The sequence below is a fragment of the Triticum urartu genome, chromosome 4, assembly GCF_003073215.2.
Source record: "Triticum urartu cultivar G1812 chromosome 4, Tu2.1, whole genome shotgun sequence".
Taxonomy (NCBI): Eukaryota; Viridiplantae; Streptophyta; class Magnoliopsida; order Poales; family Poaceae; genus Triticum; species Triticum urartu.
In genome coordinates this window covers 36156668-36174369 of record NC_053025.1, presented here as the reverse complement: position 1 = coordinate 36174369, position 17702 = coordinate 36156668, and positions in this window count along the sequence as shown.

Here is a 17702-nt window from a genome sequence, read left to right as displayed (position 1 = left end):
ATTGTATTGCTTCCATCGAGGATAACAAGATGGGGTTTTCATCATACTACTTGAGTTTATCCCGCTACATCATGTCATCTTACTTAATGTGTTACTCTGTTCTATGAACTTAATACTCTAGATGCAGGCAGGAGTCGGTCGATGTGTGGAGTAATAGTGGTAGATGTAGGCAGGAGTCGGTCTACTTGATACAGACGTGATGTATATATTCATGATCATTTCCTTAGATATCGTCATAACTTTGCCCCTATATCAATTGCTCGACAGTAATTTGTTCACCCACTATAATATTTTCTATCTTGAGAGAAGCCTTTAGTGAAACCTATGGCCCCTGGGTCTATTTTCCATCATACAAGTTTCTAATCTACAATTTTAGTTTCCTATTTACTTTCTTTGCAATCTTTTACTTTCCGTTCCATGAACCAAAAATACCAAAAATATTACTTTACCGTTTATCCATCTCTATCAGATCTCACTTTGCAAATAACCGTGAAGGGATTGACAACCCCTTCTCGCGTTGGGTGCAAGTTGGTGTTTGTTTGTGCAGGGATTTGGTGACTTGCGCGTTGTCTCCTACTGGATTGATACCTTGGTTCTCAGAACTGAGGGAGACTTACTCTACTTTGCTGCATCACCCTTTCCTCCTCAAGGGAAAAACCAACGCAAGCTCAAGAAGTAGCAGGAAGAATTTCTGGCGCCATTGCCAGGAAGATTGACGCCAAGTCAAGAGTCAAGGTTTGTCTCCCGTCAACTTGCCAGTTTCTGGCGCCATTGCCGGGGAGATTTACGCCAAGTCAAGAGTAAAGATTTGTCTCCCATCAACTTGCCAATTTCCGGTGCTGTTGCCGGGGAGATCAACGCCAAGCCAACACATACCAAGTACCCATCATAAACTCTCATCTCCCGCATTACATTATTTGCCATTCGCCTCTCGTTTTCCTCTCCCCCACTTCTAAAACGATTTTTGAGAAGATTTGCCTTTTTCTTCGCCCCTCTTCCGTCTGCCTTCTCCGTTTGCCTTTTGTGTGCTCGTGTGTTTAAAGCGGCAGATTAGCTCTTATGGCTAGTCCTCCCATTATTGTGAGCACTCCTGATAATGAAGTCCTCAATTTCAAACAAAGGGAAGGAGAAAATTTGAAAGATGCTTGGTATAGAATTTGCAATGCTCAAAATAGATCTACTCGAAAGCAATCTACTGTTGTTCTTCTTTCCAATTTTTATGTAGGCATTACTCCTTGGAATAGACATCTTATAGATACCATTATTGGAGGAAATTTTTTAGGGAGCCATACTTTTGATTCTTATAATGCTATGATAGATTTGCTAGGCCCCCCACCTCTTTTGGTTAAGGGTACGGTTTTAACTTTGGAGCATGTGATGCAAAGACTTGATATTATTGAGAATAAAATTGCTACCGTTGAGTTGATTGAAAATTTGGATAAAAAGATACATAATAAGATTACTCAATATGGATCTAAAGTAGGAGTTACCTTAAAGAATTTAAGGGAAAAGGAACCAATAGTTAATGAAAAGATAGATCAGGATTCTACTAGAATTGGCAAACTAGAAGATATTATTACCAAGTTAGGTTCCGCCTTTTCTTCCGTTAAAACTACTCAAAATCTTCCTCCTACTAAGATTGCCTAGTTTACTTATGTTCCTAAGAATAAGGGTGAATCTTCTAGTAAAGACAATGAAGATCTCAAAGCGATAAGTATTGACCCTAATTTTCTCGATATTATTAAGGAACCTATTGTCACGAATGAATTTCTTGATTTCTTGCCTAGGAGTTTAATCATTGATAAAACAAAAAGAATCTCCTAAGAATCATAAGTGTGTAATTGAAGAATTGCATGCCAAAGACGATTATATCTATATCTATTCGTGTTTTATGCCTAGCTAAGGGTCTTAAACAATAGCGCTTGTTGGGAGGCAACCCAATTTTATTTTTATTTTTTGCTTTTTAGGTTCCGTTTTGCATTAAATAATTCATCTAGCCTCTGGTTAGATGTGGTTTTGTGTTTTAGTTAGTGTTTGTGCCAAGTAAGACATTTGGGATAGCTTACGGTGATAGTTGATTTGACCTTGCTAAAAAACGGAAACTTTTGCGCTCAGGAAAAGAATTCTTGTTTTAGCAGGAGCGTGATAAAATACTAATTCTTTTTGCATAAGATCAATAAACAAATTTCTTAGGTCATCCTAATTGTTCTGAATTTTTGGAGTTATAGAAGTATTCAAAATCTCCAGATTGCTATAGCCTGTTATGTTTTTGACTGATTCTGTTTTCTATGTGTTGTTTGCTTATTTTGATGAATCTATGGCTAGTATCGGGGATTCCAAACCATGGAAAAGTTGGAATACATTAGATATTACACCAATATCAACAAAGAATGAGTTCACAACAGTGCTTAAAGTGGTGATTTATTTTCTTATACTAATAGAGCTTGCGAGATTTTCTATTTAGTTTTGTGTTGTGAAGTTTTCAAGTTTTGGGTAAGGATTTGATGGACTATGGAATGAGGAGTGGCAAGAGGCTAAGCTAGGGGATGCCGAAGGCACCCCAAGGTAAAAATCAAGGATACCTAGAGCCTAAGCTTGGGGATGCCTCGGAAGGCATCCCCTCTTTTGTCTTCGTCTATCGGTAACTTTACTGAAGGCTATATTTTTATTCACCACATGATATGTGTTTTGCTTGGAGCGTCTTGTATAATTTGAGTCTTTTCTTTTTAGTTTGCCACAATCATCCTTGTTGTACACACCTTTTGAGAGTGACACGCTTGAATCGTGATTTATTAGAATACTCTTTGTGCTTCACTGATATCTTTTGAGCTAGGAAATATTGCTCTAGTGCTTCACTTATATCTTTTAGAGCACGGTGGTGGTTTTATTTTATAGAAAATGATGAACTCTCATACATCACTTATATTATTTTGAGAGTCTCTAAACAGCATGGTAATTTTCTTTGGTTATAAATTTAGTCCTAATATGATCGGCATCCAAGAGGGATATAATAAAAACTTTCATATAAAGTGCATTGAATACTATGAGAAGTTTGATTCCTTATGATTGTTTTGAGATATGAAGATGGTGATATTAGAGTCATGCTAGTGAGTAGTTGTGAATTTGAGAAATACTTGTGTTAAAGTTTGTGATTCTCACAGCATGCACGTATGGTGAACCGTTATGTGATGAAGTCGGAGCATGATTTATTTATTGATTGTCTTACTTAGGAGTGGCAGTCGGGTACGAGCGATGGTATTTTCCTATCAATCTATCCCCCCAGGAGCATGCGTGAAGTACTTTGTTTCAATAACTAATAGATATTTGCAATAAGTATATGAGTTCTTTATGATTAATGTTGAGTCCATGGATTATACGCACTCTCACCCTTCCACCATTGCTAGCCTCTCTTATGTCGCGCAACTTTCGTCAGCACCATACACCCACCATACACCTTCATCAAAACAGCCACCATACCTACCTATTATGGCATTTCCATAGCCATTCTGAGATATATTTCCATGCAACTTTCTACCGTTCCGTTTATTATGACACGCTCCATCATTGTCATATTGCTATGCATGATCATTGATACGTCTCCGTCGTATCAACTTTTCCAAACACTTTTGCACTTGTTTTGGACTCTAACTTGCATGATTTGAATGGAACTAACCCGGACTGCCGCTGTTTTCAGCAGAATTGCCATGGTGTTATTTATGTGCAGAAACAAAATTTCTCGGAATGACCTGAAACTCCACGGAGATTATTTTTGGAAATAATAAAAAATACTAGCAAAGAATCAAGGCCAGGGGCTCACACCCTAGCCACGAGGGTGGGGGGCGCGCCCCCTGCCTCGTGGCCCCTTGGAGCTCCACCGACGTCCACCTTGACTCCATATATTCATGTTCGGGGAGAAAGAAATAAAGGAGAAGGATTCATCGCGTTTTACGATACAGAGCCGCTGCCAAGCCCTAAACTCTCTCGGGAGGGCTGATCTGGAGTCCGTACGGGCTCCAGAGAGGGGAATCCGTCGCCATCGTCATCATCAACCATCCTCCATCACCAATTTCATGATGCTCACCACCGTGCTTGAGTAATTCCATCGTAGGCTTGTTAGACGGTGATGGGTTGGATGAAATTTATCTTGTAATCGAGTTAGTTTTGTTAGGGTTTGATCCCTAGTATCCACTATGTTCTGAGATTGATGTTGCTATGACTTTGCTATGCTTAATGCTTGTCACTAGGGCTCGAGGAGATGATCTCCACGCCATCAAGTACCTACCCCTAAAGCTCAAAGGGCCAGCTCGTCACTGGCTCAACAGTACATCCTTCATATCCAAATTTTCAAGGGACTTATGTCCGACCTCCGGATGCGGACGATTTGAGCCATATAACTCAACAGCCCGGAGAGTCAGCCCGAAAGCTTTGGAACAAGTTTCTTAGTAAAAAGAACCAGATTGTCGACTGTCTGGACGCCGAAGCCTTAGCAGCTTTCAAGCATAGCGTCCGTGACGAATGGCTTGCCAGACACCTCGGCCATAATAAGCCGAGAACGATGGCCGCATTAACAAACCTCATGACCCACTTTTGCGCGGGGGAGGACAGCTGGCTAGCCAGACGTAGCACCAGCGACCCCAGTACATCTAAAGTTAGAGATGGAAACGGGAAATCACGGTGCAACAGCAATAACAAACGCCGGAATAAAGAAGACGACACGAAGGGCGCGGCAGTAAACACCGGATTCAAAAGCTCTCGGCTAGGTCAAAAGCCACCTAAAGGCACCAGGGATGAACTGTCCAGCCTCAACAAAATTCTGGACCAAGTATGTCAGATCCATAGTACCCCTAATAAACCTGCTAATCATACCCATAGAGAATGTTGGGTCTTCAAGAAGTCCGGCAAGCTCAACGCTGTACATAAGGGGGAGGATACACCAACTGAAGACGAGGACGAGCCTCCCAAGCAAGACACGGCGGAACAATAGAAATTTCCACCAGAAGTCAAAATAGTAAACGTGTTACACATAATCAAGGGAAAAAATAGTACGACACTCCCAGGAAAGTATATCCAGGTGCCCATCACTACGAAGTCCTGCCACTGGTCATATCAACCGATGACTTTTGACCATCGCGATTACTCAGCCAGTATCCGACACGCAGGATGGGCTGCCCTGGTATTAGACCCAGTAATTGGCGGATATCACTTCACAAGGGTCTTGATGGACGGTGGCAGTAGCCTAAACCTAATATATCAGGATACAATCTGCAGGATGGGGTTAGACCCAACACAAATTCGTCATAGCAATACTACCTTTAAAGGAGTAACGCCAGGCCCAAGGGCTCGTTGTACGGGCTCCCTCTTACTACAAGTTATATTCGGCTCCCCCGATAACTTCCGCCGCGAGCATTTAACTTTCCACATCGCTCCGTTTCAAAGTGGCTATCAAGCACTGCTCGGACGCGAAGCTTTCGCTCGCTTTAATGCAATACCGCACTATGCCTCCCTCACACTCAAGATGCCTGGTCCATGTGGCATCATTACAGTGCATGGAAATATCAAGCGATCTCTGCGCGCCGAAGGGAGTGAGGCTGCCTTGGCCGCCGCACACTAAAGGCGCCCGGACAAACGAAAGCATTCAATAGGTCGTCAAGACCTCAGATACAACCAATCAAGTCCGGCACCACTATTTATACAGAAATAAGTGGTCACACCCCTATTTGTCAATACGAGGGGCTCAACGCGCGCAGACAAGTGGAAATTTCTTATCAACTTGAATTACACATGGTTTCTTTAAAAAACTATCTTTTCGCATGGCAACTTTTTCACTTAACTTCCTCTCTTTTACAGACGATGATCGTGCTACACCCGTCCAGGATACGGCACAACGGAGACACAGGCACAGACGTGCAGCAGGGACCCATTCCAAGGATTCTTTTTAGATTAAGACCCTGCGTAAACATTTTTTACTGTCTCTTGTTGATACATATCCACCATTGAGAAGGGTGCTGACGTCTTGGCATGTGGCCATGCCAGAATAATGCAAGTACCCGGACACAAGGGGCTTCTTACAAAGGCCATTATTTAGGCCCGGTTTATACCACAAAGACCGAATACCTTAGGGAGTGTTCAGCGTCGCGAGTTTGGCCCTATATGCATCAGCTCCAAATCATTGTCTTTGGTCAAATGTTGGGTTTGCCCGGCTCCTGTGTTTTGGTGCCTTACGTTCCGCTTTACCGGCTAAGGTAGCCCCAGGAGAACTACTGCGATTGTGCCCTGGTTCATCCGGACGAGCACCTCAGTAGAGAAAGCCGAAAACTAACTGTCATGATATAGCGTGAGACTGGTCAACCACTCGATGACCTGTGGGAATGTTAGAATTCCTCCGCCTTAACGAAGGGCCGTTTTCCAGCCAGGCATGTACGCACCCCGGAACCGGGAGAGTGCGGAGCCACCAGGGGCTATCTAGTAGCCCCACTGTCAAACTCCTATGGCTAAGTGAAAGTGCTAAACATTATAGCCCGGTTGCCTTGCTCGCTCCGCTATCACATCCTTAATAGGACCAAGACATTGGGTTACGTGTGAACGCGTGTTTTTGCGAGCACCTCCGCATTATATGCATGGGGGCTGAAGCCAACGACTGCAATCTTTCAGGTTATACACATGTATACATAAACGGCCGCCCAGGAGGCATCATATTACTTTCAGGAAAAAGTATAAAAATAGCCTTATAAAAATTTATAAAAGCATTTCGCTTACAATGAGATTACATATCACTCAAACATAATATTTTTTGAGCACTGGGTCTCTATCAAACGGGCACCCTCAAGAACTTCTTCAAAATAGTGCTCAGCAGCCTTTCGACCTATCGCCGAATCCCGCGCTGCAACATTGGTAGCATCCATCTCCGCCCAGTATGCCTTAACACGGGCAAAGGCCATCCGAGCGCCCTCTATGCACGCCGACCTCTTCATCGCATTAATGCGCGGCACCACGTCAAGGAACTGCTGCACCAAGCTGAAATAGCTGTTCAGTTTTGACCTTCCCGGCCACAGCTGATCCACAACTAACCTCATAGAGAGTCCGGACAACCTGTTTAGTTCGGCCCATTCGGCTAATTGGTCAGTCAATGTAAGTGGACGCTCGGGAGAATGGAATTGTCTCCAAAACAGCTGGTCTACTCCACGGTCTGTCTGACCCTGGAAGTACTTGGCCGCATTGGCAGCGCTCGCCGCCAAATCCATACACACATCCTCCAAACTCTACGCCTATCCAGAGGGGCATACCGTGGATCTCCGAATTTACTCCGCAACATAAAGGATTTCCCAGCTACAATATCCCCAGCTTCCCGCAGCTCCTCCTTCTTTGCCCTCATAGCAGAGCGGAGATCCTTTTTCGTCGCAGCAGCCTTCTCAAGATCCGATGCCTTCGCTTGGTTTTCCTTTTCAAGAACCTGGCAACGGTCGGCGTCGGCTTTTAATTCCACAGCCATCTTGGCCATCTTGTCTCGGGTCTCGCCATGCACGGCCTTCTCGGCTTGCAACTCTTCGGTCGCCTTCACAGCAGCCGCATTACCTAACCTTGCTTGTTCCTTGGCTCGGGCAAGTTCTGCCCGCAAGGCTTCAATAGTGGCAGCTCCATCTGCAGTCACAACATATTTAAGATACTGGCATCATGCTGCTCTTCCTATGTGATGTTTACCAGATATTGACACTTACCCTGTGCCTCGTCAAGCCTTTTGTTAACAAGCTCGATGTCGGCGTCTGCCGCATCCAACTGCCGTTCTAAATGGGCAAACTCGCTAGTCCGGCTAGCCACCGGAGCTTCCATCACCTGCACATAGAGGCAGTATGGTTATTACTTGGGAATATGATCCTCTGTTCGTCGTCGTTTTCGACGACAACCAGAGTCTCAGGGGCTATTATCTACACAGGGCACACCTAGCATGTGCAGGACTATCATACATTCTTTTACGTACCTCAAAGCCTGTCAGTAGACTCATAAAAGCTTCATGCAATCCACTTTCGGTGGACGATATTCTCTCCATCACCGTATTCATCAGCACACGGTGTTGATCTGAGATGGCCGCTCGCCCCACCAACTCCCTCAGAACATCCGATCGCACACTAGACGGTGCCGGACTCTTTTGTCAGCTCTCCTCGGGAGCCGAATAGTGGGAGCTTCGGGGGTCAACGGGATTATCTTCTGGCCTCACCGGACTCGGAGAGGTCCTCCGCGATGACACTTCAGGGTCGCCCACTTCCTGAGCGGAGGAGTCCGGAGGAGGCGTTTCGCTCTCCATCATCTCTGGAAGAAGATCCCCCGAAGATGATCTCATTTGAGAGGGGCTAAGGCCCGAACTGCAAAAATATATGCGGTGGTTATCTTCTCAGAAGGAAAAAATGGCATATCTGTACTCTCAAAGGTATTTTGGGTCACTTACGACTCGTGGGAGGATTGATCCCCCCGCGGACTTTGTGCGGCAACAACGCCCCCCAGGGTGGGACCCTCTGTGGGAGACTTCCTCTCCCGTTTGGAAGCTTCGGCTTCCGAATCCCCGGGCGCAGTCCTTTTTCTCTTCTGGTCGCCTTCCCTCATGGAGACGCTCGCTCCCTCGGCTAGAATGGGCAGCATTGGGGGCCGCGTCCACCCGCATTATCCTCCGCAGTATCTTCCTTCAAGGGCTCCGGGCAAGGTGCGGTCTGGAGCATCTTTTCCAATACCGGATTTTCCAAACCCTCAGGGAGGGGGGCCGAACACCGAATCAACTTCGCCTTTGTTAGCCAGTCCTGGTCAAAAAGCGAACTCTCAGAGATAACTTCGTAACAAAGTAGAGAAATTATGTTCGGCCGGAAGATGCCTTACCTGTTCGACGGTGCGGTTGCTACTCAGGCCCACATCCTTGGTGATTTCCGGACACTCCGTCTGAGGTCCGAAGAATGATTTGTACATCTCCTCATGCGTCAGGACGAGAAAATTTCGAATGGCATGCGGTCCCTCGGGATTGAACTCCCACAGACGAAGAGGCCGGCGTTTGCAAGGCTGGACTTGATGAACCAGCATAACATGTATCACCGCAACCAAACTGAAATCTCCATTGAAGAGATCTCGAACGCGGTCTTGCAGTATAGGGACGTCCTTGGCTGGCCCCCAGCTCAGGCCCCTGCTGATCCATGACATCAGTTGTGGTGGGGGGGGGGCGAGCGGAAAACAGGGGGGGCCGCCCACTTGGCGCTTCTAGGAGCTGTGATGTAGAACCACTCCTGTTGCCACAATTCAGACACCTCTGGGATGGAACCTTTGGGCCACGGAGCTCCCGCCATCTTGCGTATTGAGGCACCTCCACACGACGCCTGCTCCCCCTCGACCAACTTCGGCTTCACTTCAAAGGTCTTGAGCCATAGGCCAAAGTGAGGGGTAACCCGGAGGAAGGCCTCAAACACGATAATAAATGTCGTGATATGAAGAAAGGAGTCTGGAGCTAGATCATGAAAATCTAGCCCGTAGTAAAACATCAAACCCCTGACGAAAGGATCCCGGGCAAGGCCTAGGCCTCGGAGGAAGTGAGAGACAAACACGACGTTCTCGTTGGGTTCGGGGGTGGGCATGGCCTGCCCCCGAGGAGGTAGCCGATGCAAGATCTCGGCAGTCAGATATCTGGCCTCCCTCAACTTTTTGATGTCTTTTCTGTGACGGAGGAGGGCACCCATCGGCCTTGAAGGCTAGATCCAGACATGATTGAAAGTTCGGAGCACCTGACCTAATCTTTGGGCGTTTGAGCTTGGGGCGGGGGAAGGATTCGATTGAGCACGGGAGGGAAAAATAAAAGCCTTGTCCCTTTATAAAGAGGGTGGATATCAAGCGTCCTCTCCGTGTCCGTTTGGACTTGCCTATGATCTAGGAGTCCTAGAAGCGGTTGGGTTACCCACGCCCGTATTGATGAGAATCCCGGATAAGGGGGACACGATCTCTGCTTTAACAAGACGTGCCAAGGAAACCGCCTCGCATAACACGCTGAGATGGGACAGTAAAACAGTTCGAATAAAAGCTTGGCCGTGGTGTGATGTCACACTACGGAATACGTCAGTAGATTAGATTTGTGTAAATATTATTCTCTCTATGGCAATATGTGGAAACTTATTTTGCAGAGCCGGACACTATCTTTGTGTTCAAAATCTTCTATGAAGTACTTGGAGGAGGAACCCACCTTGCAATGCCGAAGACAATATGCGCGCCGGACTCGTCGTCATTGAAGCCTGGTTCAGGGGCTACTGAGGGAGTCCTGGATTAGGGGGTGTCCGGATGGCCGGACTATACCTTCAGCCGGACTCTTGGACTATGAAGATACAAGATTGAAGACTTCATCCCGTGTCCCGGAGGGACTTTCCTTGGTGTGGAAGGCAAGCTTGGCGATACGGATATACAGATCTCCTATCATTGTAACCGACTCTATGTAACCCTAACCCTACTCGGTGTCTATATAAACCGGGGGGTTTTAGTCCGTAGGACGACATACACCTCAACAATCATTCCATAGGCTAGCTTCTAGGGTTTAGCCTCCTCGATCTTGTGGTAGATCTACTCTTGTACTACCCATACCATCAATATTAATCAAGCAGGACGTAGTGTTTTACCTCCATCGAGAGGGCCCGAACCTGGGTAAAACTTCGTGTCCCTTGTCTCCTGTTACCATCCGGCCTAGACGCACAGTTCGGGACCCCCTACCCGAGATCCGCCGGTTTTGACACCGACACATGGCTATACCTTCGGCGGATAGTACATGTCCGAGAAACCCAACTTTGTTGAGCCAAAATTTGCACTTACTAAACTTGGCGTATAGCTGATGGTCGCGGAGCCGTTGTAGTACTGCTCAGAGGTGATCCTTGTGCTCCTCTTCACCCTTGGAGTAAATGAGGATGTCATCGATGAAGACTACCACGAATTTGTCGAGGAAGTCCATAAATACTTTGTTCATCATATGCATGAAGAAAGCAGGGGCATTGGTGAGACCAAAGGACATCACGGTATATTCGTAAAGACCGTACCGAGTAGTGAATGCGGTCTTAGGAATATCTTCCTTTTTAATATTAAGCTGATGATAGCCAGTCCGTAAATCGATTTTTGAGAATACCTTAGCCCCACTGAGCTGGTCAAACAGATCATCAATCCTTGGCAGCGGGTATTTATTTTTTATGGTGACCTCACTCAGCTGGCGGTAATCTATGCACATACGGAAACTACCATCCTTTTTTCCCACGAAAATTGCAGGTGATCCCCATGGTGAAGAGCTGGGATGAATATAACCTTTCTGGAGTAATTCGTCAAGCTGTTTCTTTAGCTCCACTAATTCTGATGAGGGCATCCGGTAATACTTCTTGTATAACGGTGCGGTTCCGGGCACAAGATCTATGGCAAACTCCAGTTCCCGATCTGGTGGCATGCCTGGCAGTTCTTCCGGAAACACATCAGGGTACTCACTGACCACAGGGATTAATTCCAATTCAACCAAAGTGGTGCAAACTAGTTCTGTCTTGGGTATATTCTTGCGAGCGCAGAACTTGGTAAGTTGCCCATTCAGACCGGTTAAAGTGACTTCTCGGGTTGCGCAATTTATGTAAACTTGATATCGGGTCAACCAATTCATACCCAATATAATATCCAACTTTTCAGACTCAATGATTATCAGAGATGTTGGAAAGTAGACCCCGTTGATATTGATCTCCAGATCACGGCAGACCAGATTGCTCTTGATTATAGATCCCGGGGTTTGTACCAGCATATTTTTTCCCAAAATTGCACAAGGAAAATTGTTTCGGGCAGCAAAACTCCCAGAAATAAAAGAATGGGAAGCCCCAGAGTCAAATAAAATTACGGCAGGTATGTCATTAACAGAAAACATACCAATGATGACTTCTGGCTTCTCTTGGGCTTCATCGGCGAAGATATGATGCACGTGCCCGATGAAGTTTTGCTGGTTTGGCCATGACTCCATAAAGTTGGCTTGTGGCCTACTTAGGGCATTCATCTTGTTGTTCTTGGGGCACTGCTTGGCATAATGTCCATGTTGCCCGCAAATGAAACAAGAATTATTGCGCTGACGCTCCTCATGTATTGGATTGGCCACAATATTCTTGACTTGAGTGGTGGTCTTGTTAACATTCTGCTGCCAATTTGGCTTGTATTCCACCTGAGTTTGTTGCCAGGTATGAGCCTTTTGCACTGGTTGCCCATCCTTCGTTGGCTCAAACTTTCGCTTGTTGTCGTTGTTAACAGGCGTATTATCTGCTATAAGCTTGTGCTCCCGTTCAGCAATGAAAGCCTTGTTCACCAGAGTTTGGAAGTATGCGAAATCAAGCATACTAAGAGTACACCGGAGTTGTGGATTTAGACCTCCAGGAAATCTGTCAATTCTTCTTTCTTCGGTGGCCACGTCATGAAGAGAGTAATGGGCCAGATGATTGAATTTTTGCAAATACTCCGCCACAGACTGATTTCCTTGGATGAGTGCGAGAAATTCACGCTGCTTAGTCTTCATAACTCCAGTAGGGATATGATATTTTCGGAATCGGTCCTTAAACTTTTCCCAAGTGATTTCCTCATCAGCCAGCCACATGGCCTTTGTATTTTCCCACCATATGGCAGCTGCGCCCTCAATTAATGAGTGCCAGAGGGAACTTTATCATTTCCTTCAGTACGAGCAATCTCAAGCTTTTTCTCCATTGTGCGCAACCAATCGTCTACATCCAATGGGTCAACAATCTGACTGAAGCTGGGTGGATTGGTCCTCTGAAAATCTGACAACTTTGAGTGATGACCATTCTGATTTCCATTCTATCCAACCATAGCTTGAACACTTCTCAACATTTCAATCAGATCATTGTTCCTTTTCTCTTCAAACATACGCATAATTTGCTCGATGGAGGGAGGATCTGGCAGTGGAGGTGCTGGCTGAATGTACGGCTCGGGAGAATGTCCTGCCTGTCGTGCGGAATGACGAACAGGAGTTCCCTCACGAACGTTGCTACTGTTGCCTCCCCGTGTCATCCTATTGTGAATTTTTCCCAAGACAACACAATCGAGATGAGAAACACCCAAGAATAAAATTGGGGAAAAGCCAGCGACAATCCCGGAAGAAAGCAGAAGAGCGAAAAAAATACAGCGAATAAAGTCTCAACATAATTATACATAGACTCATACATGAAAAATAAACAACATGGCTGGTTCACTACTCTCATACATGCAACAAAACATCATGACTCATACGACTACATCCATACATCATCCAGACCATTGCGGATACTCAAAGATACTACTGCTCTGCTGGTGCTGCAGTGTCCTCCCCTAAAGTGGTTTCGGATCCCGAACTGACGTGGTTAACGGAATCCTCCGGGTTAAAGGTAACACGACGACGCTGCCTCGAGGGCTCTCCCTCAGGGGCAGGGGTAGGATGAAGCATCAGGGCTACATGGGTAGCGAGAAGTGAGACCCACTCGGCAGGAGTACTGAGAGGGTTCACGGCCGAGACGCCCGTGCTACTCGGGGGAGTAACCGGCGAAATAGGGGAGCTAGAAGTGACTAGGACATAAGGGGTAAATCCCAGTGAAGACGGAGTAGTGGCGGATCTATAAGTGACCAAAGTAGTGGCTAAGGCAGTACGGGTACGAGTCAGCTCTCGAGCCAGCTCGTGGATCATGAGATAGCTAGCAGTGACATAACGAGCAAGGTGGCTAGCAACACTATCAGACTCCGGATCAATGAGAGGGAAACGGACACGACCATTGTCGTGTAGAGATGGGTAGTAGTAGAAACCTGGGTGGTTCTGCATTCGGACCTCGTTGTAGCGAAGCTCGACAAGGACCTTGAATGCAGCAAACTGGACAGCCTGAGAAGTGGTGGAGGCATAATCGCTCCGAGGAGTGTAAGAGATGGAATCAAAACTAGTGCACAGAGTGACCACTGCGTGATACCCATACACTGAATCAGCTAGATGCTCCTGGTACACACGATAGACTGGGTCGTCTCCGAGAGGGTACAGCCGACACCACACGTTGCGAAGGAGGTGCGGTGACATGTACGGCATCAACTGCAACTGACAGGGATACGGCACCGGAGCCATCTACACCCACAACCATTATCAGGTTAGCATAATATATATATATAAACCAAATGCATGCAACGCAACAATCAGCACAAATTACTTCCGGCACTCAACTTAAACTCATATCTAACATCTAGTTAACGCGTCGCTGTCTAGCGTGGCCTACAGTCAGCGCAACTCTGATACCAAGCGTTGTGGCACACCGGCTCAGAGCGACCGGTTTACCATGCATTGCCAGCCCAGAGACCATGTCTTCTGGCAACACACAACATCTTGGTACAGAAAAACAACCGCTTTATTGATGCTAGCGGAACAGAGTTTACATTACAACAGCTGTCGAGGCCAAGCGGCACACTCGGTGCGGCTAAACAATATGTACATTATTTAGTAAACATAAAGGGGCCTCGATCCTAACAACTACGTGGCAGCGGAATAACGTCGTGGCGGAATCTCCATATCACAGGGACACCGATGTGGAGACGATCTAGACTCGATCAGCGCTCCTCTCCAACGACACTTTCCTGAAATCTGGCATGACACGCAAGGTCAGTACATTGAATGTACTTGCAAGCTGACAACAGGCATAATCATAATGAAAAACAATATCATGATATTTAACCAATTATTAATAATGCAACACTATATGTCAACATGCTGTGATCATGCTCGAACGTCCCTTGGGACAGCTTACCAACTGTGATCATCTCTCGATCACAAACACACCACCAAAGTGGTCTTTCTCAAGAACAACTCGTGATCCTTACGGCGATCACAACCACGACCATCATTTGGTCCCAAATTCCTCGATGGCCTTTCTGCCATCCATAAACAATGCAAAGTTCATAGGTTAGTGTGCAATTTTTATTAAACGTTGACTCATGGTGGGACCTACTACGAGGTGTCCATGACCGTGGACTCGGCTATCGATAGATTACACACTCTGCGGAGGTAGCAAACTGTACCCACACCACGGAACACATGGCCTCGCGCTCCCATTTGGGTGGACTAATGACATTCCGACAAAACCCTTCCATTGCCACAACACTCCCCCGGCCACTCCGACCCAAATCCCCAACGGGCTGGTCCTAGGTGGCCCCGTGTCTACCAAAGACACCCTGACCACCGTCGTGGTCAAAACACTCCCACTCGGGGACTCGGTACCATAATCTCATCAACGAGGACACAAGATTATGCCTGCTTACCGGGCCAGGGCAAGCACGGCATAACCTTCCCTAGTTGGAGGCACCGACCAGAGGCCATGTCAATGGACCGAATCAAGGCCTTCCCACAAAGGAAAATATGGTTGCATTGGAAAGAAACTTGATTCAGTGGCACCATGACCCAGTCAACGGTATATTCAAGTTGAGTTATATTCAGGTTCAACTTTAAACTAAAAATGACCAGTGTCATAGCATGCCATGTAATGCAAAACAACTCATGCATCATATAATGATAAAAAATGACTGATGTCATCCATACACACACCAAGCATAAACGTCAACAAGTCATATTACTCTACTGCTCAAAATGACTCACAACTTAAACAAAACATTTTGCAACAAGTTTTATTAATTTCTTACGCAAGAAAGTAACTCCGATAAATTTCTCATATGCTTGACAAAAGATTTCACTATCAACAACTCTTAATTTCTTTATCACTAAGTCGGGTTCAAACATTCTCTAAGACAAGTAATATGATTAAAAAAGTATTTAACATAATATTTTCTAACAAATTTTTATCAATTTATGAAGGAAAAAACAAAGCTTTAAATAATTACTAACATGCATAACGAAATTATTTCTAACATCACCAAATAGATCTTAACTTGCTTTATCCACTAAACTAGTTTCAATCATTCTGTAAATCAAGCATAACAACTAACCAATATTTAACAGAATACAAATAACTCAATAATTATTTAAATGAATGGATTAATCATTTCATTCAATTAAGAAAATCACAAATATTGAAATGACACCATGAAAATGTTGTTGTGGCTTGCCTTAGTGCAGATGAGGTTCACAAGCCTTCTGGTGATCCTCAAGACAAGCCTCACCCTCTGAAAATAAATTTAAACACAAAAAGCAAATATCAAGAACACTTCTGAAAATCACCAGAAATTCTGAACAGCTCAAAAAAAATCTCATCTTTGGTGAGCTGCTAGATTTCTTATCAAAGAACACAATGCAAAAAGAATCAATTCATTTGGACTTATGGTTGAAGAGTTATAACTGTTTGAAGTGTTCTGTAAATGCAAATGAATTTGAATAAAAAGAAACAGACTGGGGGGGTGACGTCGAAGGCGTAAAGCCCAGGGACGCCACCACTCGTACCGTTTCGCGCGTGTACAGAGTGGCTGACTAGCGGGCCCCGCTAGTCAGGTGGGGGAAGGGGGAGAAAGAAACAGAGAAGGCCGCGGCTTCGCCGGAGCTCTCGCCGGCGACGAGGGCTCCTTGGCCCAAACAAGAGGGAGGGATTCAGAGAGGGGACGATGGCGCACATGCCCATACCCGTAGCGTGGCTAGGGGTGGTCGGACGGCGTCGGAAACAAACTCGCAAGCAGAGGCAGAACGCGGAGGTTGCCGGAGTTGAGGAAGAAGGCAAACGGAGGCCACTCCAGGGGCTCCAAGTGGGCGAGACGGCCTCACTGGAGAGAGGCGGAAGCCCTGGAGGGGTTTCCCTGGCCTGGGAGGGACTAGAGCTCCCGCGGCATCCAGAGGGGATCCCCGGCGAGCTCGAGCTCGGGGGCGGCGGCCCGAGGCCTGCCCGGCCGGGCTACGGCTTCCTACGCGGTCGTGGAGTGTGTGGGAGTGCTGGATGGGGCTCGAGTAGACTGGGGGTGGCCTTATTTATAGGAGAGCAACGAGGGGCTTCGGGCTCCGCCGGTGGACACGCGTCCACGGCGCTCGGCGACGAGCGGCGTCAGTGAGAGGGGGAGAAGGTGACGGAGGTCACGCGACCACTGTGGGCGGACGGAGACGAGCACAAGATCAAGAGGAAGGCGACGAGCACAGTGCAGAGCGCACTATGGCGTTGGCCGGACCGTGCCCATGCTCGCTGCGGCGAGCTCCGGCGTCGGCGAGCGCCAGGGAGGAGTTAAAGACGTCGAGACGATGATGGTGGCGCGGTTTGGCACGCTCGGGCAAGCGAGGGAAGCGAGCACGCGTGAACAGAGCGTTCAGTGGCACCCAGAGCGCGTCGACACGCATGCCTGGCATCGTGGACACGCGTGGTCACCACGCGAACTCTCTCCTCAGGCCAGCCTTCGTCCAAAAATCATGTCTGGCATGTTGTTCATGGTGGTTTTGAAGTTTACCACGGTTTGGTTTGGATCCAGGTGCAGTAGAGAGGATTTTACAAACCAAGTAAGTTTCTGACCAGTAACTTTGAACAGTTACTGTGGTCAAACGACTGGGAGATTGAGGCTGTGCTTTGGAGGCTAGTTATAAGTTACTAAGGTAAAGATGCACAAGAAATTTCAGGTCAAATGGAGCAAGTAAAATGGTAGTTGCTATAGAAACCACCATTTCTGTCCAGCACAGAAAAGATTTTCTATAGCAAAAATATTCCAAAAAGTGATGAAATATTTTTGCTTAGGAAGGTGCC